The sequence below is a fragment of the Falco biarmicus genome, chromosome W (assembly GCF_023638135.1).
Source record: "Falco biarmicus isolate bFalBia1 chromosome W, bFalBia1.pri, whole genome shotgun sequence".
Taxonomy (NCBI): Eukaryota; Metazoa; Chordata; class Aves; order Falconiformes; family Falconidae; genus Falco; species Falco biarmicus.
Window position 1 is genome coordinate 4,861,072 of NC_079310.1, and position 27,760 is coordinate 4,888,831.

The following is a 27,760-nucleotide window of genomic DNA, read 5'->3' on the forward strand; positions in this document are numbered from 1 at the left end:
CTAAGGTCCTCAGACCTTGTCTCACCACCAGCACACCCTAAGCTCCTTGGGCCTCAGCTCGCTCTGTCCCAGCTCCTTGTCTCTGGCACCTTGGCTGTTGCCTTACCCTCCTCTCCTTGGGCTTCTCCTTAGCCCTCCCCTAGCCACCAGCTCATAGGCCCTTGCCTTGCTCTTGCCTTTCCCCGGGTTCCTTTGCTTTCATTTCACTCCTCCCCTGGATCCTTGCCTTTTTTTCACCTTACCCTGTCCCTGGCTCCTTGGCCCTTACCCCACATCCTTTGGGCCTCACCCCTGGTGCCTTGCTCCCAGCTCCTTGGGCCTCATCTCACCCTGCTCACAGGTCCTTGGCTCTTGCCTCTACCTCACGTCATCATCCTTTCCTTGAGCCTTGCCTCTCCTTGGCATCACCTTCCTTTCCTGGGCCTTGCCTCACTCCTTTCTTAGGCCTCTCCTCACCCTCTCCTCTGCCTCACTCATTCTCCTTTCCTGAGCTTCACCTTCCTCTGCCTCATCTCATCTTCCTCTCATTTGGTTTTTCCTCCTTTCTTAGTACTTTCCCTCATTTTCCTCTTCTCATCCTCCTGTTCCCCTCCTCATCCTCCTTTCCTGGGTTTTGCCTTACCTTCCTCTTTCCTGCATCACCCTTCTTTCCTGGGCCTCACCTCACCCTCCTCTTCCCCACCTTGGCCTCCTTTTCTGGGTTTCCCCTTTGTCTCACCCTCTTTTCATGTACCTTACCCTCCTCCTTTCCTGGACCTCACTCCTGCTTTCCTGGGACTCTTTTCCTGGGTATGCCCCTTCTCTGCCTCCCCTTATATATTTTGGGCATTCCCCTTGTGGTGGGTTGACCCTGGCTGGACACCAGGTGCCCACCAAGCCACTCTATCACTCCTCTCCTCAGCTGGACAGGGGAAAGAAAATATAACTAAAGGCTTGTGGGTCAAGATAAGGACAGGGAGAGATCATTCACCAATTACTGTCACAGGCAAAACAGACTCAACTTGGGTAAATTAATTTATTCTCAATAAAATCAGAGTAGGATAATTAGAAATAAAATCATATCTTAAAAAAACTTTCCCCCATCACTCCCTTCTTAACTTTACTCCTGATTTTCTCTACTTCCTCCCCCTGAGTGGTGCAGGGGGATGGGGAATGGGGCAATGGGGGCTGCAGTCAGTTCATCACATTGTCTCTGCCGCTCGTTTCTTCTCAGGGGGAGGACTCCTCACACTTTTCCCCTGCTCCAGCATGGGGTCCCTCCACAGGAGACAGTCCTCCATGAACTTCTTCAACGTGAATCCTTCTCATGGGCTGTGGTTCTTCATGAACTGCTCCAGTGTGGGTCCCTTCCATGGGGTGCAGTCCTTCAGGAACAGACTGCTCCAATGTGGGTCCCCCGCAGGGTCACAAGGCCTGCCAGAAAACCTGCTCCAGTGTGGGCTCCTCTCTTCATGGGGCCACAGGTCCTGCCAGGAGCCTGCTCCAGTGCAGGCTTCCCATGGGATCACAGTCTCCTTTGGGCATCCACCTGCTCCGATGTGAGGTCCTCCAAGGGCTTCAGGGTATCTGCCCCACCATTCATCTCCCTGGGCTGCAGGCGGGGCAGCCTGCCTCACAGTGGTCTCGCTGTCATTGGTTCTATCAGACATAAGGGGAGCTCCTAGCAGCTTCTCACAGAAGCCCCCCCTCCCCCCCAAAAAACAACCAAAACCAACACCACAACACAACCACCTTGCTACCTAAGCTCAATACATCTATGTTGGACTGAGACAGGTATTCACTCACCCCATGCTGGTCTGGCTAACTCAGGGAGACATTCACACTCTTTTAATGAACTCAGGGAGAAACATTTACACTACCAGTTGATCCACCCAACTGTGGATAGCTGTTTATCTAAAAATAGGCCACCCTCTGGTCCCCTTTGTGTTGATATAAAGCCAGCTTTCATTGCAACAGCTGTGGTCAGTCACACCCTACATTATTGCCTGAGCTTCATGGGCTCATCACCCTTGCCCATCTCTTTCAAGCCTTCTTCAATTGTAGGGGTTTTTTGGTCAGTCACAGACTGGACTTCAGCAAAGCATTCAACACTGTTTCCGAGCAATCAATCACTGGAACAAACTCCCCAGGGATGTGGTGAAGTCCCCATCATTCTATAGAGGTTTTCAAAATGCAGTTGGACAGAGCGCTAGATAATCTCATCTAGGCTGCCTTTTCCACGAAAGGTTGGACCAGATGTTCTTTCAAGGTCCCTTCCCACCTGAGCTGTTCTATGATTCTTTCTGTGGGTGTCTGTCCCTCTCTCTGGGTGTCTCTGTGGAGCGCATTGCTCTCTGTTGGTGCGTTTGTGGGTGTGTCTGTGGATTCCTCTCTCTATGGGTGTCATGCTCTGTGTGTGTGTGTCTCCAGGTATGTGTTTGTCTCCAGGTGTCGTGCTCTGGAGATCATGGTCTGGTGCTGTGTGTCTCTGGTGGTGCCTCTCTATCTGGCTGTGCATGGGTAGTTGTTGGTGTCTCTCTGGCTGTGTGTGTGTGCATACCTCTCTCTGGCAATGCCTCTCTGGCTGTGTGTCTGTCTTTGGTGGTGTTTCTCTCCAGCTCTGTATGTGTGTGTGTGTCTCTCTCAGTTTGTCTCTGGCTGTGCGTTTTTATGTCTCTGTGTGTGTGTCACTGTCTTTGTGGGTGTCTATCTGGCTCTGTGTGTGTGTGGGTGTCTCTCAGTGTTTCTGTATGTGTGCATGTGTGTCTGGGTATGGCTGTCAGTATCTCTGTTGCTGTTGGTTTCTCTGCATGGGTGTTTCTCTGGAGGATGTTTTTCTGGTGGTGTCTCTGTGTGTTTGTGGGTGGATGCCTCTGTGTGTGTGTGTCTCTCTCTGTCTGGGTCTCTCTCTCTCCCTCTGTGTCTGTGTGGTCAGGTGTCATTGAGGGTGTGTCCCCTCGTGTGTTTATCTGTTTTCCTGCCTCTGTCAGCCTCCATCTCTGCCTCTGCCTGTGTGTCTATGTGTTTCTCTGTCTCTGGCTAGCCATCTATCTGTCTGGCTTGCTGCGTCTTGTCTCCCCCCACAACTTTGGAAGAAGCTTCCTAATGTCTTTTACAGTGGTAACTTGAGTTGTAACTTACTAGCTTGTATAATGAACAAGTGCTGTCTGCATACATCTTAGATTTTTCTAAAATTTATAAAACCAGATTTAACATTAAAAAATGAATAGTATAAATAAATGAAGCAATGAACAGAACCTGGAAAGAGAATGTAACATCTGAGTAGATTATAAGGACTAAATTGCAAGGAGTCAATACAAATGTTGTATAGTATGGGCCTTGAAATATCACTTTTAAACTGGATGGAAAGAAAAGCGAGGGAACAGATTTCTAAACATTCTGTCCATAAGAAGTCCTTCTTGATCAAGCCATTTTCACAGGAAACACAATTTTCATGCTGCATCTACTAAGATTTTTCTGTGTTTGTTTATTATGTTCTTAAACCAGCTCTTTTCTGAAACATTTGCCAGTAGAGCATTTATACTCTTAATTTCTCTTCCAGAAATATATAAAATTGAGCCTGGCATTTACAGCTGTAACACTTTCTGTAGAGTGTAAATCTACCTTAATCCTGGACATAGAAAGAATAGTTTAATCTTGTGTAACCGAGTATGAAAGATACTGAGATAATACAATGGGAAAGGTTAATGAAGTGTTAGTAGTATGAAAACATTCATGGTATTTTTAACTAATGAGTATGTCTGAGTTGTATGAATAAATGCCTGTCCTACCATAACATTTTTTTGGTGAAATTAAAATATACTTCAGGAAATCCTGTACTTCATTACTTAACCTACTGACTATAACAGCTACTTCATCACTCTCCTCTTATGCATCCACAGATCTTTCATTTTTTTTTATCCAAGGAATGCTTTGAATTGACCAGTGAAACATAATGTAACCTAGAAATTCAATTTCCTATGTGAGAGGCCCAGCAGTCTTTGACTGTCTGATCTATAAAAAAATGCCAAATTTTGTCATTAGTTCAGCCCTAGGAATATGAATATAATTTCCTCAGCCACTTGTATATTGTTTCTGGGAGCATGCCCTACTTAATAAGATTGCTTGGAACAGCTGGATTTTACAATTTCAAGTGGCAGTAACTTAAAAACTAAACAATTCTGCATTCTTATTCTCCCTTTCCTCCAGTCCCCATTCTGCTATTCTAGAAGTTGCTAGGATGAAAGAGGTATATATTCAGTGCAAATGATGCAGAACGTCATTCTGACACTTATTATAGAATCAGAATGGTTTGGGTTGGAAGGGACCTTAAAGATCATCTAGTTCCACCCCCCCCCAGCACCATGGGCAGGGACACCTTCCACTAAACCAGGTTCCTCAAAGCCCCATCCAACCTGGCCTTGAACACTTCCAATGATGGGGCATCCACAACTCTCTGGGCAACCTGTGCCAGTGTTTCACCACACTCATAGTGAAGAATTTCTTCTTAATATCTAATCTAAATCTCCCCTCTTTCAGTTTAAAGCCATTCCCCCTTGTTCTATCACTACATGCCCTTGTAAAAAGCCCCTCTCCACCTTTCCCATAAGCCCCCTTTAGGTACTGGAAGGACGCAATAAGGTCTCCCTGGAGCCTTCTCTTCTCCAAGCTGAACAACCCCAACTGTCTCAGCCTGTCTTCATAGAAGAGGTGCTCCAGCCCTCTGATCATCTTTGTGGCCCTCCTCTGGACTCACTCAACAGGTCCATGTACTTCTTATGTTGAGAGTTCCAGAGCTGAATGCAGTACTCCAGGTGGGGTCTCATGAGAGCAGAGCAGAGGGGAAGTATCACATCCCTTGACCTGCTGGCCATGTTTCTTTTGATGCAGCCCAGGATGCGGTTGTCTTTCTGGGCTACAAGCACACATTACTGGGTCATGTTGAGCTTCTCATCCACCAACACCCCCAAGTCTTTATCCTCAGGGCTGCTCTCAATCCATTCTCCAACCCAGCCTGTGCTTGTGCTTGGGATTGCCCCAGACCACATTCAGAACCTTGTACTTGGCCTTGTTGAACTTTATGAGGTTTGAGGTTTGCATGGGCCCACCTCTCAAGCCTGTCAAGGTCCCTCTGGATGTCATCCCTTCCCTCCGGTGTGTCAACCACACCACACAGGTTGCTGTCATCAGCAAACTTGCTGAGGGTGCACTCAAACCCACTGTCCATGTCGCTGACAAAGATGTTGAACAGTACTGATCCCAGTACACACCCCTGAGGAATGCCACTCGTCACTGGTCTCCTCATGGACATTGAGCCATCGACTACAACTCTTCGAGTGCAACCATACAGCCAATATCCACTGAGTGGTCCATCTGTCAAATCCATGTCTCTCCACTGGAGAGACAAGGATGTTGTGTGGGACAGTGTTAAATGCTTTTCACAAGTCCAGGTAGATGACGTCAGTTGCTTTTCCCTCATCCACCTTCACTGTAACCTTGTCATAGAAGGCCACCAAATTTGTCAGGCATGATTTACCCTTAGTGAAGCCATGTTGGCTGTCACCAATTACCTCCTTATTTTTCATAGAATCATAGAATCATTTAGGTTGGAAAAGACCTTTAAGATCATCAAGTCCAACCATTAACCCAGGACTGCCCAGTCCACCAGTAAACCATGCCTCTAACCACCACGTACACATTTTCTGAATGCTTCCAGGGATGGTGATTCCACCACCTCCCTGGACACCCGGTTCCAATGCTTGACCATCCCTTTGGTGAAGAAATTTTTCCTGTGTGCCTTAGCGAAGTTTCCAGGAGGATCTGCTCCATGATCTTGCTGGGCACAGAGGTAAGACTGACTGGCCTGTAGTTCCCTGAGTCTTCCTTATTTCCGTATTAAAAAATGGGGGTTATGTTTCCCCTTTTCCAGTCAGTGGGAACTTCACTGGACTGCCACGAAGTCTCAAATATGATGGATAGTGGCTTATATTCCACTTAAAGGCCAGGCATCATGCTGGGATTGGTCCACTGACTGAAATCATCAGATTTTCAAGTTGTTAGCAAATTAGTTAATACTGGCTGTCTTCAAACAGCCTAGTGTCACGGTCCACTCAGTGGACTCATGATGGTTCGTTAACTATGATCTCGAAGCGCAAAAATCAAGGCGACCACGCCAAGGGGTTATGCTTCAGTTAAACAGCACAATTTTATTGTTTGCCCGTAAAGCGGCTTGTGATAGGTAGAAAGACAGAAAGTAAAGGAAAGGTAAAGTAAAAAGAAAAGGAAAGAGGATTATAGCTACCACCACGGGTCCAAGGCATCCCTATGGTCCCAGGTCGAGGCAGCGTCCCGCCGGTCCTTCTGATCGTCATGATCCTTGGTGGGGAAGATCTCCAAAGTTCAGTTACTAAGAAGCCATCTTTTTATGACAAGCAACACACGTTGCTCCTCCTCTGGTCCATGGATTGTTGCTAGCCTCCGCCTTCTTGAGCCAGGTTATCATGCGTGTCCAAAGAGGAGTGCCCGAGGCGTAGTTTGCCTCAGAGGCGGGTAGCTTCAGACCAGGAGGTGTGTTTTTGTATTATAATGATATTATAATGAAGAAAGTTCACCTGAAGTTTATGTTTTCTGGTTCGTTGTTATGACCACGATCGTGATCCATCTTCTGGACAGCTGTTATGCGGCCTTATTGTAGTTGTTCCTTTCAGTCCCAGGTGGCAAGGAACAGCATAGTACTCCTCGTACCGTGCAGTTCTCCTTCCCAGGGTGCAGTTGTTCCTTTCAGTCCCAGGTTGCAGGGAGCGGCATAGTACTCCTCGTACCATGCAGTTCTCTTTCCCAGGGTCTTTGTGTCTTGGTGTCCATGAGGACCACATTCCATCTCCAGGTCTCTGTTGGCAATGTTGAGACAATATTGTTCTCTTTAGACTGACTCTTACACCTAGGTGTTGGGATTTTTTTTTCATAAAGAAAATTAATCTGAGTATTGAACCGTAACTGTTCTCTAAATACAAAGTTCTGTATCTTAATTCACTTGACACATGCAAAACTGGATGCAGCTACGGCAAGGGAGCAGAGCAGTATAATGGTAGAATAAGGTCTTCAGACAGAAGCTGCTTTCGTTTTTTTGGTGTTTTTGTCTTATCAACATTGTTCCATTACACTAAGCCTACTGAGCATTTGTCACTTTGTTAGTCATCTAGTCTACCAAAAGTTGCATATTATATTTCACTCACCGGAGTTACAAAGACATCCTAGGACATGACCTTGGGGGCATAGGAAGCAAACTTATCCTGTCCTTGTGATTTTGAATGGCAAACAAATTTAGTTTCTAGTGATAGAAATGTTGAGAAGCAGATACACAGACAAGACAAACTTTCCCAAGATGTTCCCTGACTTCAGTGTTTTTGTCACTTGGGTTTCCTGAGACCATGTTATTCAGTGCTAAGTTAGTCAAAATATGTAACAGCTTCCAATGCATTTTTCTTCCATTAACTTCTTTTCCAATCTTTTTATGAGTCTATGGACACTAATGCCATAGATTCATGTGACTGGAGAATTACATGGTTGGGCTATGTATTGTGTGAAAAGTTGCCTTCTCTTGTTCTGAAACTAGGATATGCTTATCTCACCTGATTTGCCCCTTTGTTCCTGTACTGGAAGAGGCATTAAAATGAATGCATGATATTCAAAAAGCTTTTAACTGGAGGGTACACAGTATTATATTTTTCTGTTTGTGTAGTTAATGTTGACATCTATCTGTATAGTATACTTTGTCATGTGCTTTTAAAAAAAATTATGCCTTGCTTTCAGGTGATGAGCATGGTATCAGGATTTGCACCACTGATTTCTGCAGGTATTTTTTCAGCCACCCTTTCTTCTGCATTAGCATCTCTTGTGAGTGCACCTAAGATTTTTCCAAGTAAGTATGGAAGCAAAATCATAATCTTTTAAAGAATAATTAAGTTATGAATCAGAATTTTGGAAGACAACTCTGGTATATAGCTTGCTACTGTTCTTAAATATAGTTAGAATATAGTTCATCCCAAATCTTGCGTTTTCAGTTAGTTTGTTAGAGGTAAGCTGTGGCATAACTAATGTTGCAGGAGTCTACAAACTCCTTTAGATGGCTTTTGTTAGAACAGAGACCAAGGATCGAATTAGCTGAAATGATGGTTACTTTTGTCCTATTGGCCATATGTCCTGGGACATTTCTACATAGTAGTCCATCTCTGCTGCTGTCCTTGTTTCTACTCTGAAGAGCAAGGAAAACATAGACTCTAGATATTCTCATAATTGTTTTCTCTCAGCACTAAGAAATGTTTAAATTTTGTGTCAATGGAACACATGCAAAGATTAGATATCCAATTAGTTCCTTTCTAGAAGTAAACATAGAAGAAAACAGCATTAAGTAAAACTTGTAGCTGTTGAATCTTAAGCCTCAGATAACACGTTATGAAAATAACTCAATATAACTGTACCAGTATAAGTCACTTTACATTGATTTTGATGGTGTTCCTGAAAGTATTTTGGTTTACCTTCTTTTTAACCCTTTAATTTAATTTTAACGACTTCTCTTTCATTCAGTAAAACTTTAGTATCCTCTAACAATCTTTTTCCCCGAAAGTTCAGTAAGGAGTCAAACATGGAAAGGGTTTTGTTGCAGAATATAAATGCAAGTGTTGAAGCAGAGAATTAATTTTACATTGCACAAACTTTCCAATTTCTCAGGAAACACTGTTTTGTCTCTAAAGATTCTTTGTTATTGTAAGATGCCAGTAAAGTACAATAGTCAACCACTTGCAAAAAAGCAAAGCTTGTCCTTATAGGTAGAAATTACTGAAGAATGTAAGAAATGCAAAATGCAAAGACAATTACAAATAGAACACGTTGGCTATAAACCTTCTTCTTTTTGGAAGATAATGTATGTAGTGAAAGACCACATTAGTAAGCATTAATAAGGATACATTTTTGAACAAAATGCATATTAACTTTTGAATCTTTTTTTTTTTCTTAGGCTTTGTGCAAGGACAGCATTTATCCAGGATTTCTGATGTTTGCTAAAGGATATGGGAAGAACAATGAACCACTGAGAGGATATCTTCTAACATTCTTAATTGCTCTTGGATTCATATTAATTGGTTAATTTTAAATTATAATAAATCCAATATCCTTTTGTCCTTATGAAGCATACTATTCCATCTCATGAGTTGATAACAACGTCCTTGAGGTTTAATGCTCAGTTTGATTTTAAGCCCACATTCTAAATCTGTTTAGTTCTAGGACTCTCTTCTCCTGTCTTCTAGATATAGCTCTATCTAGAATTAGAATAAATCTGAACTGTAGCAATACTGCATTTAATCATAGCAATTTGTAGACTAACACGGCACATTCTGCAATTTGATCACTGTTCTTTGTGATGGTGGGAGTACAAAACCAAATACTTTGTACCATACTGCTTCAAGGAAAGGAGAGCATCGAGCTCTTTCATCTCTCACTGAAGAGGGAGTACTCATCACTGTTGCCATAGGGTAGTGGTCTATAACAGTACACTAACATTAGTACTGTTGATTCAACTCTTCATTTAAAATAAAAATGGATAGTGTTAGTCAAATTGCTCACACTAGCTTTGTCTGCTGTTACCATTTGCCATACTTGATTGTCTCTTAATCTTATTAGTCTCTTGTTCTGTGCTGTTTGAGAAATGAGGTTTCAGCTAGAGACATACTGCATATATATTAATGCTCTGTCCACTGCTTCTGAGGTTCTTCAGAACTCAGTACATTGCTGCACCTTTTGATCAAGCCACACAAGGAAAGAAATCTCCTGAATGAATTATTTTGAGAAAGCGTGTAGCACTTCAAAACAGTTGATAGCATGGAAAACCATGTAGTTTTTTTGGGTGAAAGTTTAATTTGCAATTTCTAGATGCAGAAATACATCTTATAAGGTAGTAAGTTAAATGTCTCGTTTAGTTTAGTTATTAAACATCTATTTTACTTTCATGGTGCATCTGAATTACAAGCTTAATATGTTTCTGTTAGCTTGGGTTTTCTGAAATTTTGAGGACTAAGTGATCCATGCCTAGTAAAGCTTGAGAGCTACTGATTTTGGCCATCATTGCTAAGAGAACACAAGATAATTCAGTATTTATTCAGAAACTCTCAAATGGATCTCTGATGACATCTGCCACTGTTGTATCTCCTTTCTGTATTTACGTTTCTTTAAGGACTATCACTTGAAGAATGCTTTCTTGCTAATTCAGTATCTGGAGTTCAAGACCCACCCTTTTCTCTTCTTTGGATTTATCTCAATATATTTAGCCTTCCAGTGCAGAAGAAACTGGAATTGCAAGGTAGTATTGCCATATTTTTATAGCCTTTGTTTGGTGTGGGAGACTAGTTAGAATAAAGGAAGAAGTCAAATGACAATACTTGTAGAACCAATGGAACTTATGCTCAGTCCTCTATTGGTTCATGATGAAATAATGTCACTAAAAGGTTCTCATCTACTGAACTGGTAAATAACATTATTTTTTTCATAGCATTTGCATAACTCAATGTCTACATAACAGGTGTATATGTCTAATACAGTTGTTAACCTTGTGTGTTTTGGGGGTGGTGGTGTCTTGGGGCTGTGTATTTACCTGATCTTGGATAAACTTGTGACAAATAAGGGCGTAAAATGGTGGCAGATCAGTACTTCGACATATTTGCATTCTGCTAGGATACATCTGTCCTTTTTCTTTTAGTGTAAAAATACCTAGTCATGTGTAAATGCTAAAAACACACACCTAGAACCAGTTAGTATGTGATAAAGACACTTGATAATTCCTGTTATACTACCTTCAAAAAAAAAAATCAACTGTGTAATGCAAGTTATTGCCAAAGGTTCTAGTAGCCTGTTTTAATAGATATATGTGGGCATTTCTCGAGCTAGCTCGACAGCATCAGTGAGTGAAAACTGACCTTGGGAGAGAGACATAGTTATGCTTGTTGGAAGGAAGCCATGGGAGCAAGAAGAGAAACTTTAAGATACGGAGTTGTCTGCAGAGCTTGTGGCCTTGTAGATAAAGGGAGTTGCTAAGTTGCTGTGTCTGCAATAGAAAAAAGAGCTAGAATGGAAAATTACTGAGCATAGTTACAGGCTGATACGTCAGCCCGCTGTAAAGGTATAAAAGGCTAGCTTGATTTTAATAAAGTGTCTTCTTCAAGGTATCTTTGAGTCTTCGATCCGCTCTCGGAGTCCGTGCATCAATACACCACGAATGGTGCCCAACGCGAGGCCCGAAATTGACTAGCTGTTGATCTGGTGGTGTAGCAAAGCCGAACTACAGGACTACATGCTGAAAGGAAGAGTATCCAGTGCGCTCAATTACCTATCGCAGGATGAAGGTAAGTGGCTGAGTATGGGGACTGCTTTAACAAAGGAGCAGAGAACCGTTTTACAAGTTTTTACTAACATTCCTAAGAAGTATGGGAAGAAAATAGATGAGCAAGAATTAAAACGCATTCTTCTATGGGCATCAAAAGCTGACCCATCTGTTAATACCACTAACATTTATACTCCAGAGATTTGGGATAAAATAGGCATCCATCTATGGGACTGCTACAAAAAATTATAAGGTAGCAGCTACTTTGTTGAGCCCTTGGTGAATTATTTTTGAAACTTTAAAAGCTCATGCTGGCTCACAATCAAAGGAAGCGGAAACAGCTTCTTCAGCTCCTTCACTGCCACACTCTTTAGCAGACGCTGCCGTAAGACCAAAAACTAAACCTGCTGCTACTGCTCTTGCGGCTCTGCCGCCTGATACTCTCGATGATGACATGGATAATCCTTTTGACCCAGAGCTTACTGATCCAGAAAAAGAGCCTGAATTATATCCTCCAGACCCTCATGATAAATGGGTGGCTGTAAAAGGGGAAGCAAAGCAAGCAGGGGATACAGATGTGCTGAGTGCTTTCCCTGTGGTGTATGTGCCAGATCAAGATCCGCAATGGGAAGCTCTCTCGTATGCTTTTATTAAAGATATCAGGAGAACAGTGACAGACCATGGGCTTGGGGCTCCTTATACTACTCATTTAATAGAGTCTCTCTGTGATACTCATGTGTTTACCCCTAATGATTTTAAAACGTTGTTTCACTTGATAATGACGGACATGCAATACACTATGTGGGAGTCAGAAACGAGGCAGCTTGCAGGCATCCAAGCTACTGAAAACTCAGTGTTGGGGGCACGTGATCCATTGCGAGCGGTTAATGTAGATGTATTACTAGGGCAAGCTGATCATAGCACCAATGCTGCGCAAGCTAGGATTTGCCAGGCAGGTTTGCAGCAAGTAAAACAATAGGCGTTCCGTGCTTTGAAAACTGTCCCTGAAGCAGGTAAACAGAGGCAGCTTTTTGTCAGAATTAAACAAGCAAATGAACCATTTATGAAATTTTTGGACAGACTTAATGAGGCTTTGGAAAAGCATATTGATAATGAGAAAGCACGTGAATATATTTTTAAACAACTTGCTATTGAAAATGCCAACCCTGACTGACAGAAAGTATTATGATCTTTAAAGAATCCTAGCACTGATGATATGTTGAATGCTTGTATGAATATTGGGTCTAGACAGCATGATTTGTCTCTGATTGTGGAAGCATTTGCAATGCTATCAGTTAAGTCACAGCAATGCTTTTCGTGTAGTCAGTACGGCCACCTACAAAAGAAGTGTCTGAAAGCAAAAGTAAATAATAAAGGGGGTCCATCTGGAATCTGTCCGTGCTGTCGTAAAGGGCATCATTATGCCAATCAATGTCAATCAAAATTTGACTGGGATGGCCAGTCTTTGACCTTACTGGGAAACCCCAAGTGGAGCACCACGAGGGGTTGCGCTATGATAACAAATTACCCCTCTGAATGGCCCCCCCGGAGCTGCAGCAGTCTGTGCACCGGTACAAGTGGCAGCACCAGTATACGGATGAGATCTTAATTGCTGCAGAATCAAAACAGACAGCCCAAGAAGTGAAACGGCAAGTAGTCCAAGCAGTCTCGACAGCGGGACTCAAAATTGCAGAAGAAAAAATACAAGAAACACCACCTTGGTGATATTTAGGATGGAAAATATCAGAACAAAACATCCAACCTCAATGTATCACCTTGCAAACAGAAATAAGGACTCTGAACGATTTACAGAAACTGTTTAGGAACCATAAATTGGGCTCGTCCTCTCTTAGGGATATCTACTGAAGAACTCCACCCCCTCTTTAAACTATTGGAAGGAGATCCAGACTTGATGTCTCCTTGAACACTTATCCTTTCTGCAAAAACTGCTCTTGATAAAGTGGTGGTAAAATTAGCAGGTCAAGTCACTCATAGGCAAAAAATGGACCACCCTACCTATTAGCCTTTTCATTTTTTATTCAACTTTTCAACCCTATGGTCTCTTATCACAGTGGGTTCCGCAAGACATATATCCTTTGATTATTCTGGAATGGATATTTTTACCACATAATTTTGGAAAAAAAGTTACCACAGCTATTGAAATGATAGCTATGGTAATTCAGAAAGGAAGAGAGCGTTTATTAACTTTAGATGGTGTTGAACCTAATATTATCTATTTGCCTCTTGATACAAAACAGCTAACTTTTTTAACTCACCATTCTTTTGTTTTTCAGTGAGCTCTAGCGAATTTTACAGGACATATAAGTATTCATTTCCCAGGACACAAAATTATACAATCCCTGCACTCTCTTTCTCTTTTACCTACTTCACAACTAGCTATCACACCAATAGCTGATGCCCCTACAGTATTCACTGATGGGTCTGGCAAGACAGGCCAAGCAGTGATAGTTTGGAGAGATGATGAAGGAAACTGGAAAAGCAACATACATATTGTCACAGGATCGCCTCAGGTAGTAGAACTCTCTGCAGTAGTCTGTGTTTTCAAATTATGGACCACCCCAACAAACATTATCACAGATTCTGCCTGCGTGGCAGGCCTTGTTTCTAGGCTAGAATGCTCCTTTTTGAAGGAAGTCTCACACAAAGCCTTATTTGCTCTTCTCTGGGAGCTCAAGTGGCTCCTGGATCGACAGGCACATCCATATTTTATACAACATGTATGCTCACATACCTCCCTACCCGGCCCCATAAGTGAGGGAAACACACAAGCAGATAGGCTTGCAGGTACCATGCAGGTCTTACCTGACAGTTTTGCACAGGGTCATTTACCTCATGAATTATATCATCAAAATGCAAAAGTACTGCAACGCACATTTCAACTGACTCAAGACTAAGCGAGGCAAATTATACAATGGCGTCCTGATTGTCAACAAGTTTTGCCTGCACCGTTGATCAGAACTAATCCTCAAGGTCTTTCATTACTTGAAATTTGACAGATGGATGTTACTCATGTACCAGAGTTTGGCAAGTACAAATATGTCCATGTCTCTAACGACACTTTTTCATCTTGTATTTATGCATCGGTACACTCAGGTGAAAAAGCAAAAGATGCTTGCAGACATTTTATTATGGCCTTTGCCACCCTGGGAGTTCCAATAGCTATAAAAACAGATAATGGCCCAGGCTATATAGCGCATAAGACACAGACATTTTTTCAACAATGGGGAATTCAGCGTATTACAGGCATTCCACATTCTCCCACAGGCCAAGCCATTATCGAACGCACACATAGCGCTCTTAAAACTATGTTGCAAAACCAAAAAAGGGGGAGTCTAGGGTTAATCCCACAAGAGCATATAGCTAAAGCCTGTTATGTTTTGAATTTTTTAAATCATTGGACGGAGGATGGACCTCCTATACAAGGTCATTTTGGCTTACATAATGCTTCAAATTCTAATGAGAAAGCCCAAGTTATAGTAAAAAATTTACAAACAAATCAATGGGAAGGTCCTTTTCTGTTATTAACTTGGGGTAGAGGGTATGCTTGTGTTTCCACAGGTTCTGGCCCAAGATGGGTACCAGCTTGATGGATCAAGCCATCGTTATCTCAGTCATTGCCATCATCTGTGCCATGATGTCAGCTGCATCAATATGGATCCCGCCTCAACCCAAAACCAACATCTGGGTAACCTTGTCCAATCGCACAGGACAGGACACACTATGCCTGTCAACTGCTTCTCCAGAAAATCCTTTTACAACCTGTCTGGCTGGCCAACCTGTTGATGATTGGCCCGTCCCCTCAGATAAACAGATCATAATTCAGGGATTTGGTGATGTGTTTAACAATTGGGATGGTTGTGTTCCATATTTAGCATATGGTGGGATTGAACCACAGGAACTGGATTTATTAGGATCTGTAAAAATGGATTATTGTGTATACTTCAACTAAACAGGCAAATATGATATAAAACCGATTCAATGGTTAAATGCTACCATACCTGCATATAGAAATGCTAGTGCTTGGTGTAATTATATTTCTCCTAACATATCAAAGTCTAGCAATCGTCCACTTAAACTGCCTGCAGGATTATTTCTAATTTGTGAAGACCATGTAGCATTGGAAGGTTAACTTTGTGAACACTCAATACATCCATGATTATAACTCATAAGTTATGCCACCACAAATGCACTATACATGCCTTTAAAACTGATTGTAAAGATAATATGGAATCTTGGAGCCCTAGTGAAATTATAGCAGCATCTATATTTGCTCCAGGAGTAGGAACAGCGCAAGCGCTAACCACCTTGAATAAGCTTGGCTGCTGGCTTGCAAAACAAACTAATGCAACTTCATTAGCCCTGAGTGGACTACTGCTAGACGTTGATTCAATAAGACATGCTATGCTGAAGAATAGAGCTGCAATACATTTTTCTATTATTAGTGCAAGGTCATGGTTGTCAGGATTTTGATGGACTTTGTTGTATGAATCTGTCTGATCATTCTGAATCTATTCACAAAAGTATTGAAGACCTGCAAGGAGGAGTACAGAAACTACAACAAAGTGATGGTTTTAACATTTTCTGAAATCTTTTTGGTAGATTAGGTTTAACTGCATGGATAAAGAGCTTATTACAAATAGGTGTAGGGTGCTTATTCATTTTTATATGTATTCTGATCTGTATTCCATGTGTGTTAAAATGTGTGCAAACTCTAACAGAGCATTGAAACAAGCCTTTTATATATATATATAAAGAAGGGGGAGATGTGGGTATTTCTCGAGCTAGCTTGATGGCATCAGTGAGCAAAAACCAACCTTGGGAGAGAGACATAGTTATGCTTGTTGGAAGGAAGCCATGGGAGCAAGAAGAGAAACTTTAAGATACGGAGTTGTCTGCAGAGCTTGTGGCCTTGTAGATAAAGGGAGTTGCTAAGTTGCTGTGTCTGCAATAGAAAAAAGAGCTAGAATGGAAAATTACTGAGCATAGTTACAGGCTGATACGTCAGCCCGCTGTAAAGGTATAAAAGGCTAGCTTGATTTTAATAAAGTGTCTTCTTCGAGGTGTCTTTAAGGTGTCTTTGAGTCTTCGATCTGCTCTTGGAGTCCGTGCATCAATACGCCACAGATACACTGGTACAAGCATCTTCAAACGCTCCTTGAGACACTCTTTTAGATATGGAAATGTTTCTAATTTTCTCCTCTATTTAAAAAATATGCAAATTAATTTCAAATGTGTTGGAAAATTAAAAGTGTAAATGTGTCAAAGTCCTTATTTTGTACAGTACTTAAACTGATGTGCATTATTATGAAATGTGATGTAGAGCACTGAGGAAGGAAGATGAACGAACAGCTCTTACCTTCCCTTGGAACAGTGATTAAATTTTCTTCCTTTCTTCCCTCCCCTATCCTATTGTGACTAGGTTGGCATCTTGCTTTCAAATACTACAATATGTGGATTTCTCTTGTTGGAGCTATTCTGTTTTGCATTGTAATGTTTGTCATTAATTGATGGGTAGCACTTCTAACATACGTCATAGTCCTTGGACTCTATGTCACTTAGAAGAAACCAGGTATGTATAGGGTTTTCTTCTGGTTTTGGTGTGGGGAAGAAGGGGATAGAGGAAGGAAAAGGTCATGTTATTTAGAGAAAAATGAGAGAATTCTATTTGGATGACTAGTTCAAACTTCTGTTTCAGACTTTCCAGTTGTAATGAAATGCAGTTATGCCTGTATATTCATTGCTGTTTTCTTCCTCCTCCTCTGAGTATATCAAGATCCACCCAATTCAAATGTTTGCCCTTAGACATAAGCATTTGAATGAAAGTTAGAGAGAAAGGTGCGTATAAGAAGAGCTTGGGTTGCAATGCTGAAGGCACCAGAAAAGCATGTTTTGACAGGAAATGAAAGGGGATGCTCCTGTACTCTTCTGAATTGGAAATGTATTTGTGTAGCATTTGTGGGTTTTTTCAATAAACTATCCCTGTAGCTATGAACAATTTATATACTTTCTTCCTTCCCTTTAAGAACACTATATGATTATAAGTGCAACATGGAGCAGGATTGAGCCAAAGTGTTCCTGAAGTTAAAAACAAGGAAAAGGCAAAATCCTATGTTGTGAAGGTTATAAAGTACTTAAATAATATATCAATCGTAACTAGCAAAATTGGAACATATATGGGAACAACTAGAGAGGATACTAAGAGCTTTCATTTCCTCATAAAAATAATATTCTAAAAGGAACTGCATAATCTAGTCTGTCCTCTTTATTCCATCAAAAGTTATTCATTGAAAGGATTTGACTTAATTTAGACAATGCCTTGCAAGGTTACTTTACCTTTGCTGTCATTCAGAATAACTAAACATCTTATTTTTTTCCAAAATGTTAATTTTTTTAACTCTGAAGTTGACAGTCTTTGAAATGTTGGAAGCAACTCAGTTCTCTTTTTCCTCTCGTTTTCCTCTCCTTTTCTTATCTTTTTCCTCCTTTTTCTTCTTTAATATAAAATATCAAACTGTAACATCTATTGGACATCTTCTACAGAAATTTAATCTTTAAATAGAATTGCCTATTTAGTTGTAGGGTCTTTTAGCCATTTGGTGTTCAACATTCATTTTGTGATCCTGTAGTCTTATGTTGAACTGCTTTAAATAAAATATTGAAACTTCAAATCATCCCACAGATGTGAAATGGGGATCCTCAACACAAGCTTTGATTTATTTGAATGCACTACAGCATTCTATTCGTCTCTCAGGAGTGGAAGATCATGTGAAAAACTTCAGGTAACAGTTTATGAATGTATTAAGGACATAAGAAATTACTTCTGCTATGTAGCCAGTAGGGTATGGCTGTTTCCTATCATGGCTTCCATTAAATTGCCTGTTCACCTCCTATGGTTTGTAATAACGGGTTGTAATAACTTTTAATAGCACTATCTTAGCTTCTGGGCATATCTACATTAGTATTTTATTTCTGATCAGGAGTGCACTTGAGAAGCAAGTCTGTTTACTGCACTTCAGTTTGTATCATGAACTGGTGGTCTTGGGGCACGTAAATTGCATTCCTTTTTGATGAAACTAAATTGAAAGATTTGCTCCAAACTGCTAATGGGCATTCAGTCAATGTGATCAGGCTAAAACTGATCTAACCAAAAATCCCTGAAATATGTATAATACGTATGTTGTGTCCTCAACACTAGCTGATTCACGTTAGGGATATTCTTCTGCTGCAGTGCAGCAATGATAAACAGGCTACACTAGCAGTCTTCACACAACTGAAGGAGTGAACTGATTTTTTTCATTAGCCAACATGGCTGCCCAAGAAGTGTCCTAATGAAGTAGGTAATTGCCTATCCTATAGTATGTATGCTGCTTTTATGGAATGAGCTATTCCAGAGGAAAGGTGCTTCAAAAAAATTTAACAGAAGGTATTGATTACTTAAACTTTCCTCTAAATAGATAGAATCATAGATTGAACAGGACTTCACCAGGTGATCTTGTCCAACCATCCACTCAATTGGCTTAGTGCAGAGACATCTGCAAAGATAGAACCAACTTTGTTAGATCAGGATGCTCAGGACCACACCCAGTCAAGTTTTGAGTATTTTCAAGGATGGAGATTTTGCAGCTGCTCTAGGTAATCTTTCCCAGTGTTAGACCACCCTCATATTTTTTTTTTTCCTTAATGTTGGAATGTCCTACGTTATATCTTCAGTTACCCCTTATCTTTTTTTTTCCTGTGCACCTCCAGAAAGAGTCTGGCTCCATCGTATCTATAGCCTCCTATTAGATAACTAAAGACAATACTGAGATGCCTTCATTTGCCTTCTTAAGACTGAATTAACTTAGTTGTCACCCTTCCCTTGTACATCATGTGCTCTAGCCTCCAAATCTTGGTTGATCCTTTGTTGTTGACTCCTCTCTTTTCAAATTGGGTGGTTACCTACTACATGCTGTGTTGCAGCACCAACAAACAAGTAGGCTACAACAAAGCTTTACCATTGGTCAAATTCTACCATCTGTGCTGTATCTCCTTCCTCCAGAGGCCAGACCACACTACTCCTCCTCCATCCAACCTCCTCTCCCACAATCCTCAGGGCTATTTAACCACTTAGCAGGAATGAGCTACAGCTGCACATCATCCATGTCAATCAACCCACTGCCTGCGAGGCAAGGCCACAGCTGCATGTTATCAATGCTAATCAACCCACTGCCTTCATTCCTCTACAATTCTGCCCAAGCCTGGCATAGGGTTTATACTATTGACACTTAGTCGAGCAACTCATCCCTTGCATCTACAAGTCTAAGAAATGTCTTATTCTGTCATAGTTATGCTCAGTGTGCTAGCAAATGAATCTAGCTACTAAAATCTTCTGTTGTTTACAGAAGGGAATTTGCCTACTTAGAGCATAATTTAAGGAGTGAGTTTTAGGAGAGATTCTTGATACAGGTGCTATTTGCTGTCGAGGTTAAGTCCAGAATCCAGAACCTGGCAGCGATGGAGTATTTTTCAAAGAAAAGATTGATAATATTGCCTGTCATTTGGGGAAAATACACCAGTTCTGCCACCTAGCCTCTCTTGGAGGTGACTAAAATTAAACAAAACAAAAAATAGGACAGGTACTCACAATGTCTGTGTTGCATAGATACAGATATTTGAAGTAAGATGTCAGCCAATTATGATAGGTATCAGCACAACCCCAATGTATATTATAGTAAAACTGTAAATTACCAATATATTAATATGGATATTAATGAACTTTCCACTTCTGAAGAGCTGGATGTTGTAAGCATAAACTGCAAAACTTGAAGTCGAATTATGAAATTACTGTTCTTTCTGAAGTTCTAAGACTATGTGACATTAAAATCTCTCATTATTTACAAATATCCTACTATTACATCCAGTCATATTAATGGGGGAAAAAAAAAAAAAAAAAAGAGTCTGACTTAAGAAAAAAAAGAATCTCTGCTCTGATGCTTGGAATACCTCCTCCCTCTGCTTCTTCACTGACCTTGGTATCTACAGAATTGTTTCTCTCACACTTTTTCTCACTCTTCTTTCTCACAGCTGCTGTGCGGTGTTTTTTACCCTTTCTTAACCGTTATCACAGAGGCACTACCAGCTTCACTCATTGGCTCATCTTTGGGCTGCAGTGTGTCTGTTTTGGAGCTGACTGCAACTGTCTCTGTCTAACATGGGGGTAGCCCCTTTCCCTTCTCAGAGCCACCCCTTCCGCCCCACCTGGTACTGAAACCTTGCCACATAAACCCAATACAATAGCTTTTTGAGTTATTAACTTCTCTAATAATTTTCCAGAGGAGGTATAGATCTCCACATGAGCCAGTTAAAAGTACTCTGGCTTTAGGAGTACTTTTTTGTTACTCTTTTTTAGACTGACACTGATTTCTAACCCATGGCAAAAAATGTTTTGAATTGTAGAGGTACATCCTAAAACTAACTGGTTCTAGTATGGAAAATGAACTGCAGCTGTTGTAGGGACTGAGACAGATGGACAAATTACTTTTAGTGATTCTTATGGTTTAAAAAAAATTTTTCTGAAATGAATGAGACTGTATACTTCAACTTCTAAAATTTATTATAAAGATCAATTAATAATGAAATAATGGATGAATAATGAATGAATAATGAATAACTTATTTCACTTACAGTAGTTTGGTTGTTCCTTCTGAATGATAGCAATAAAAGCATATGGCTCCAGTTCTGTTGGACAGAGAATCTAAGCCAGAACATGTAAAAGGATGTGACTTAAAAGATGGGGTGTTGGGGCTCTTGCTGTATTGAATGATTATACTGAACTCTGAAGCAAGTGGAAAAATACTGAAGAAATAAGACGAGGTTACGGCCAGAACAGTGGGATGAAGAAAAAGGAGCAAATTGCAGATGTTTGCTCAAAAGCAAGGCCAACGGGACGTGATAAGAGGAGCTGGGAAACCGCAGAAAGGAGCCTACATGCCAGAACAAGCAGAAACAGAAATCTTCCCAGTAAACAATTGTTAACCAATCATACTATTATACGCTTGTAAAATAGCCAACCACATTATTGCACGCTTATAGAATGCCTTATAAAAGTCTACCTGGTTTGTACAATAAACGGATCAGATCTTGAACTCTGTGAGTATTTGAATCTGACTCCCGCTCGCCCGAAATGCCCGCAGCATCTGGTGACCCACGACGTGATCCGATGAGGGTCGACAGGATCGGTTAAAAGTCAGGAAGATTCATTAAGGATCGTGTTACAAGCTGCGGAGCCGGCGAGGATCCTGCTGCCAGCGGAGAGAGAGCTGGGCGCCCGAAGAAAGGCGGAACGTGCACGGCTGACCGGTGAGTCAGGAAATTTAAGCAGGATGGGAATCACTGCATCAGTGGTGGAAAAAGCAACTGTAGACAGTTTGATGAAACTGGCAGAAAAAACTGAAACGCCAGTCTCACGGCAGGCAGTAGTTGATCTGCTATGTTGGAGTCGCCGCCGTGGTTACCTTGCTTCTACGCAAGATGTATATAATAATGAAACATGGAAGAAAGTAGGAGAGGACTTATGGGAATCTGTGCAAGTTGGGACTAAGGGGGTAAAGACTTTGGCTCGCACGTATCGAGCTGTAAGGGGTATGGTCGCGCAATTACCACCCTGGTGTCCTGAAAAGGAACAAGCGGCGAGCGGCGGCGTGCGGCCCGGCAGGCCCCGTCCCGGCCGCGGTTTCTCTCCAAGGCGGCACCCCCCCTCCACCCCCCCCCCCCGCTCCGATCGGCGCCATGGCAGTGCAAGCGGCCAAGCGAGCTAACATCTGGCTGCCCCCAGAGGTCAATCGGATCCTTTATATTCGGAACCTGCCGTATAAAATCACAGCGGAGGAAATGTATGATTTATTTGGGAAATACGGACCTATTCGACAAATCAGAGTTGGAAACTCTCCTGAAACAAGAGGAACAGCTTAAGCTTCTCAAGGAAAAATACGGACTTGATTACAAACCCCTCCCCCCCCCAAAAAAAAAAAAAAAAAGAAAAAAGAAAGGAAAAAAAAAAGGAAAAAAAAAAAAAGAAAAAAGAAAAAAAAAAGAAAGAAAAAAAGAGAAAAAAAAAAAGAAAAAAGAAAAAAAAAAGAAAGAAAAAAGAAAAAAAAGAAAGGAAAAAAAAAAGAAAAAAAAGAAAAAAGAAAAAAAAAGAAAGAAAAAAAAGAGAAAAAAAAGAAAGAAAAAAGAAAAAAAAGAAAGAAAAAAGAAAAAAAAAAGAAAGAAAAAAAAAAGAAAAAAAAAAGAAAAAAAAAAGGAAAAAAAAAAAAAAGAAAAAAAAAAGGAAAAAAAGTGCTTCAGATGTCACCTACAAGAAATGCGTTTCTGCTTTGAACTAGCTTTTGAGCCTTTGGGAGTAAACTATACGGCTATAAATCAATCATATTGGGGTTGGTTAGATAAGAAGTATAATGACACGAATTTTGGCTTTAGTGATAACTGTACCTGGTGGAATACTACACTTGTTAAAAATATGTATTTTTTGCAACAGTTGATTTACCGTTTAAATGTATCAATTTATTTACCTCAACAAGAATTGAGGGTGGTTGAGGGATTTATTGAAACAAGGTCTGTCTATATTGTTGTTTGTTATTCTTTTGTTACTTTTAGTGCCTTGCCTTTTACAATGTTTTCAGAGCTGTGTGGAACGCAGTATTAATGCTGTATTTAAAAAGAAAGGGGGAGGTGTTGGGGCTCTTGCTGTATTGAATGATTATACTGAACTCTGAAGCAAGTGGAAAAATACTGAAGAAATAAGACGAGGTTACGGCCAGAACAGTGGGATGAAGAAAAAGGAGCAAATTGCAGATGTTTGCTCAAAAGCAAGGCCAACGGGACGTGATAAGAGGAGCTGGGAAACCGCAGAAAGGAGCCTACATGCCAGAACAAGCAGAAACAGAAATCTTCCCAGTAAACAATTGTTAACCAATCATACTATTATACGCTTGTAAAATAGCCAACCACATTATTGCACGCTTATAGAATGCCTTATAAAAGTCTACCTGGTTTGTACAATAAACGGATCAGATCTTGAACTCTGTGAGTATTTGAATCTGACTCCCGCTCGCCCGAAATGCCCGCAGCAATGGGGGAAGAAATTTATCCCTCTTAGTCTTGTCTAAATTCTGTTTCTGATCTTTTAAAATGTTTAAATATTCAGACTTAGTGGGATTATTAAGTTTGGAACCAATTAATCATACATATGCTGACAATTGTCAGATTGATCTTGTCCTAATTTAACATAATCTTCTAAAAGCAGATGATGGTATTACCTCTCCTATGAGGATTACAGTCTCGTGGCCTCTCTTTTTTACAAAGTAAGATAACAAAGCTCCAGAGGAAATTACTTCTAACCATTTTTCCCCCCTATCCACAGTTATTAGACCTCAGTGCTTAATTATGACAGGTGCTTCAAACTCACATCCAGCTTTGCTTCACCTTGTCTGTGCTTTCACCAAAAATGTGGGCTTGATGATCTGTGGCCATGTACATATGGTAAGTGTATTCTTTCTTTTTACTTAAAAATTACCTTGACTTTTTTACAAAACTGTCATTTTCTTCAAGTGAAAGACGTTAGTTTCCTGAGAAGTGCAAAAACTGTGATTTACTGGTGGGATCCACTCATGCAGGGGTCACCACCTTTGCAGTTAGGTGTGCTACACCTTTAAGGAAGCTAATATGGCAGTTAACATAAACATCAGGATGTTGTGCTTTGCATCACTTTTTATCCACTTCTAAATGAAAGTCCTGCAGTAGAAGTTGTGTTTTAGGATATGCGTATGTATGGTATGGGAGGAAACAGCAAAATTAGTATCTTCGATCATTTGATATTTAAATGCTTTGGAAGACTTGTAGGAGTAAAGTGAATACTGGAATACAATCTGGGCCTTTTTCTGTCCTTGTGTCATTCAGTCTTGTGCTCTCTCATACATTGGACAGAGCAGTCAGTCAAAATGACAGCAGTATACAGCTAACTGTCTAAGTTAGTGCTATCTTCTCTGAAAGAAAACATTTTTCTTTCTGCAATAGATGGAATTGCATTTCTATCTCATACAAGTTACCACAAAGACTGGGATTTATCATAAGCAAATACATGGACACTTGATTAGTTTTGTATGAATGAGGAAACTTGGACTCTCAAAAATCACAGCAGAAACTTGTAAATTGTGGCTTTAATCTTTAGTTGAAACACAGAGTCAAATCTTAAGGTAGCTTTCTCCAAAGCTGTAAGACTCACTGCAATACACGGAGACACAGAACGGTTGAAACTGGAACATGAAACAGACTAGAAGCAGAAATATTTTGGACTGGTCTTAATCAAGCTGCAGATCTCAAACTTTCATCTGGATATTTTCCCACATCATAGAATCATAGAATGGTTTGGGTTGGAAGGGACCTTAAAGATCATCTAGTTCCAACCCCCCTACCATGGGCAGGGACACCTTCCACTAGACCAGGTTGCTCAAAGCCCCATCCAACCTGTCCTTGAACACTTCCAATGATGGGGCATCCACAGCTTCTCTGGGCAACTTGTTCCAGTGCTTCACCACCCTCATTGTAAAGAACGTCTTCCTAATATCTAATCTAAATCTATCCTCTTTTAGCTTAAAGCCATTCCCCCTTGTCCTATTACTTACATACCCTTGTAAAAAGTCCCTCACCAGCTTTCTTGTAGGCCCATTGGTAAAACAATGTAAAAATAAATAGTCATATAAAGTGGTAATGCAATTTAAAATCTTGGAAATTTGAGGGGATGTCATGGTTGAACCCCAGCCAGCAACTAAGTACCATGCAGCTGCTCACTCACTCCCCAACCCCCACCCTGGTGGGATGGGGAGGAGAATCAGAAATAGGTAAAACCCATGGGTTGATATAAGAACAGCTTAATAACTGAAATAAAGTAAAATAATAACAACAACAATTGTAATGAAGGAGAGAGAGAGAGAGAGAAATAAAATCCAAGGGAAAAAAGCAAGTGATGCACAATACAATTGCTCACCACCTGCTGACTGATGCCCAGCCAGTCCCTGAGCAGCAATCGTCCCTCCCGGCCAACTCCCCCCAGTTTATATACTGAGCATGATGTTCTATGGTATGGAATTTCCCTTTGGCTAGTTTAGGTCAGCTGTCCTGGCTCTGCTCCCTCCCAGCTTCTTGTGCACCTCCTCACTGGCAGAGCACGGGACACTAAAAAGTCCTTGATTTAGAGTAAGCACTACTTAGCAACAACTACAACATCAGTGTTATCAACATTATTCTCATACTAAATCCAAAACACAGCACTGTACCAGCTACTAAGATGAAAATTAACTCTATCCCAGCCAAAACCAAGACAGGGATTTTGATAGCTGTGTGGAAGCTAGAAGTCCAGGGAAGAAGTGTAGGTAACTAAGTCAAATTACTGGGTTTGTAGGAAACATAAGAGACTAAGCCAGTTCTAAATCTCCCTTGATGGTAAATAGAACACAGTGGTAGTCTTAATGTCTCAGGCAGTTGTTGCTTTTTGCTCCTCTAACCTGCTTCCACAGTCTGATCTTGGATTAGCAATGCAGACTTCATGTTGTGCTTCTATATGTTGTACTGAATCTCACAATAAATAGTTTTCATAGAGCTGCAGTAGAGGCACTACTGTGACAAAGGCTTTCTGAAATAGCAGTAGGAGGGAGCAGTAGTAGGATTATGTATAAATGTAGGCAAATGCAGTTTCAGTACAGCTTGAAACAAATACTCCCATAAAACCTAATATTAAGTCATCTTATATCCATGTATGTTTTGTTACAGAGCCCTTTTCTTCTAGACTTATGTTATGCTTTGGAGGACAAATTTATGCCACAAGCTAGTGAAGTGGTTGTGCTCTGCAGGAACAAGAATGTTTAAGGTTGAGGAACCCTTATCCTAAAAATGAGAATGTGGTCCACTCTTTATTGTTGTTGTTAATGAGTGATATTTCATTGGGTTGGGTTCTTTTTGACAGTGGAAAACATGTTTTGAGGTCCTTCAAGTTTTATTTGGATTCTAGCAGTGAAATAAAACATTCTGCTTTATTATGACTGATGCTTATATTTCTTGTTCCCTCTCCCCCTTCATTTCCTTCTTTTGAAAGGGTTCTAAGAGGCAAGCAGCGAAGGAACGGTTAAGTAATCTGACCAAGTACCAACAAAGGCTTATTAAAAACAAAACAAAGTCCTTCTATGCACCAGTGCATGCAGAGGACTTGAGGGAAGGAGGACAGTATTTAATGCAGGTACACCTGTGTTGTGGTTTAACCCTGGACGGCAAACAAGCACCATGCAGCCGCTTGCTCACTCCCCATCACCCAGAGGGATGGGGAATCAGAAAGGAATGTAAAACTCAAGGGTTGAGATAAGAACAATTTAATAGGCAAAACAAAAGCCACGTACGCAAGCAAAGCAAAACAAGGAATTAATTCACTACTTTCCATCAGCAGACAGGTATTTGGCCATCTCCAGGAAAGCAGGGCTACATCATGCCTAAAGGTTACTTCGGAAAACAAATGCCATAATGCTGGATGCTCCCCCCCCCCCCCCCCCCTTCTTCCCCCAGTTTATATACTCAGCATGATGTCATATGGTACAGAATACCTCTTTGGCTAGTTTGGGTCAGCTGTCCTGGCTATGTCCCCTCCCAATTTCCCATGCCTCCCCAGCCCTATGGCTGGCAGGGCCCAAGAAACTGAAAAGACCTTGACTTAGTAAAATATTACCCAGCAACAACTGAAACCGTGAGTATGCTATCAACATTGTTCTCACACCAAATCCAAAACACAGCACTGCACCAGCTACTAAGAAGAAAATTAACTCTATCCCAGCTGAAACCAGGACAACCTGTTTCATGTTTGTTTGGGTTTTTTTAATGGAAGTGGTGAGGATGGACATAAAAAAATTAAATGTTTTTATACTTTGCATGTTGAAGTGTTTCCATTATGCAAAGTTATCCTAAAACTTTGAAAGATACTTGTATGCTTAAAAAAAAAAAAAAAAAAAGAAAACTATTTTTTAAAAGTAAGTTACTGAAACAACTAATTTGTGTTCTCCTTAGGCTGCTGGTCTGGGTAGAATGAGACCCAACACCCTTGTTCTTGGATTTAAGAGAAACTGGAGAAAAGCTGACATTAGAGATGTTGAGACCTATATAAATTTTTTCCAGTAAGCAGAAAATGCAGAAATGTGGATAATTCTTATTACCAAATGAACAAAAATGAAACATAAGTAAAAGAATTTTTATTTCAGGAAGATCAGTTACACAAGCTTTCTTCTAATTGCTTTCAGATGCTTTCTAGTTTTCCACATTGCTGATCCAACAATCTTCAATCCAGTGTTTTTTTCTGATATGGAAATTAATAAG

The 27,760-nt window shown here is 40.7% G+C and overlaps 1 pseudogene; it reads left to right on the forward strand.

Annotated features, from left to right (window-relative positions):
- Positions 1-10,857: 10,857 nt before the first annotated feature.
- The window catches only part of LOC130142112 (solute carrier family 12 member 2-like), a 36,918-nt pseudogene continuing 20,015 nt past the window's right edge, over positions 10,858-27,760 (forward strand).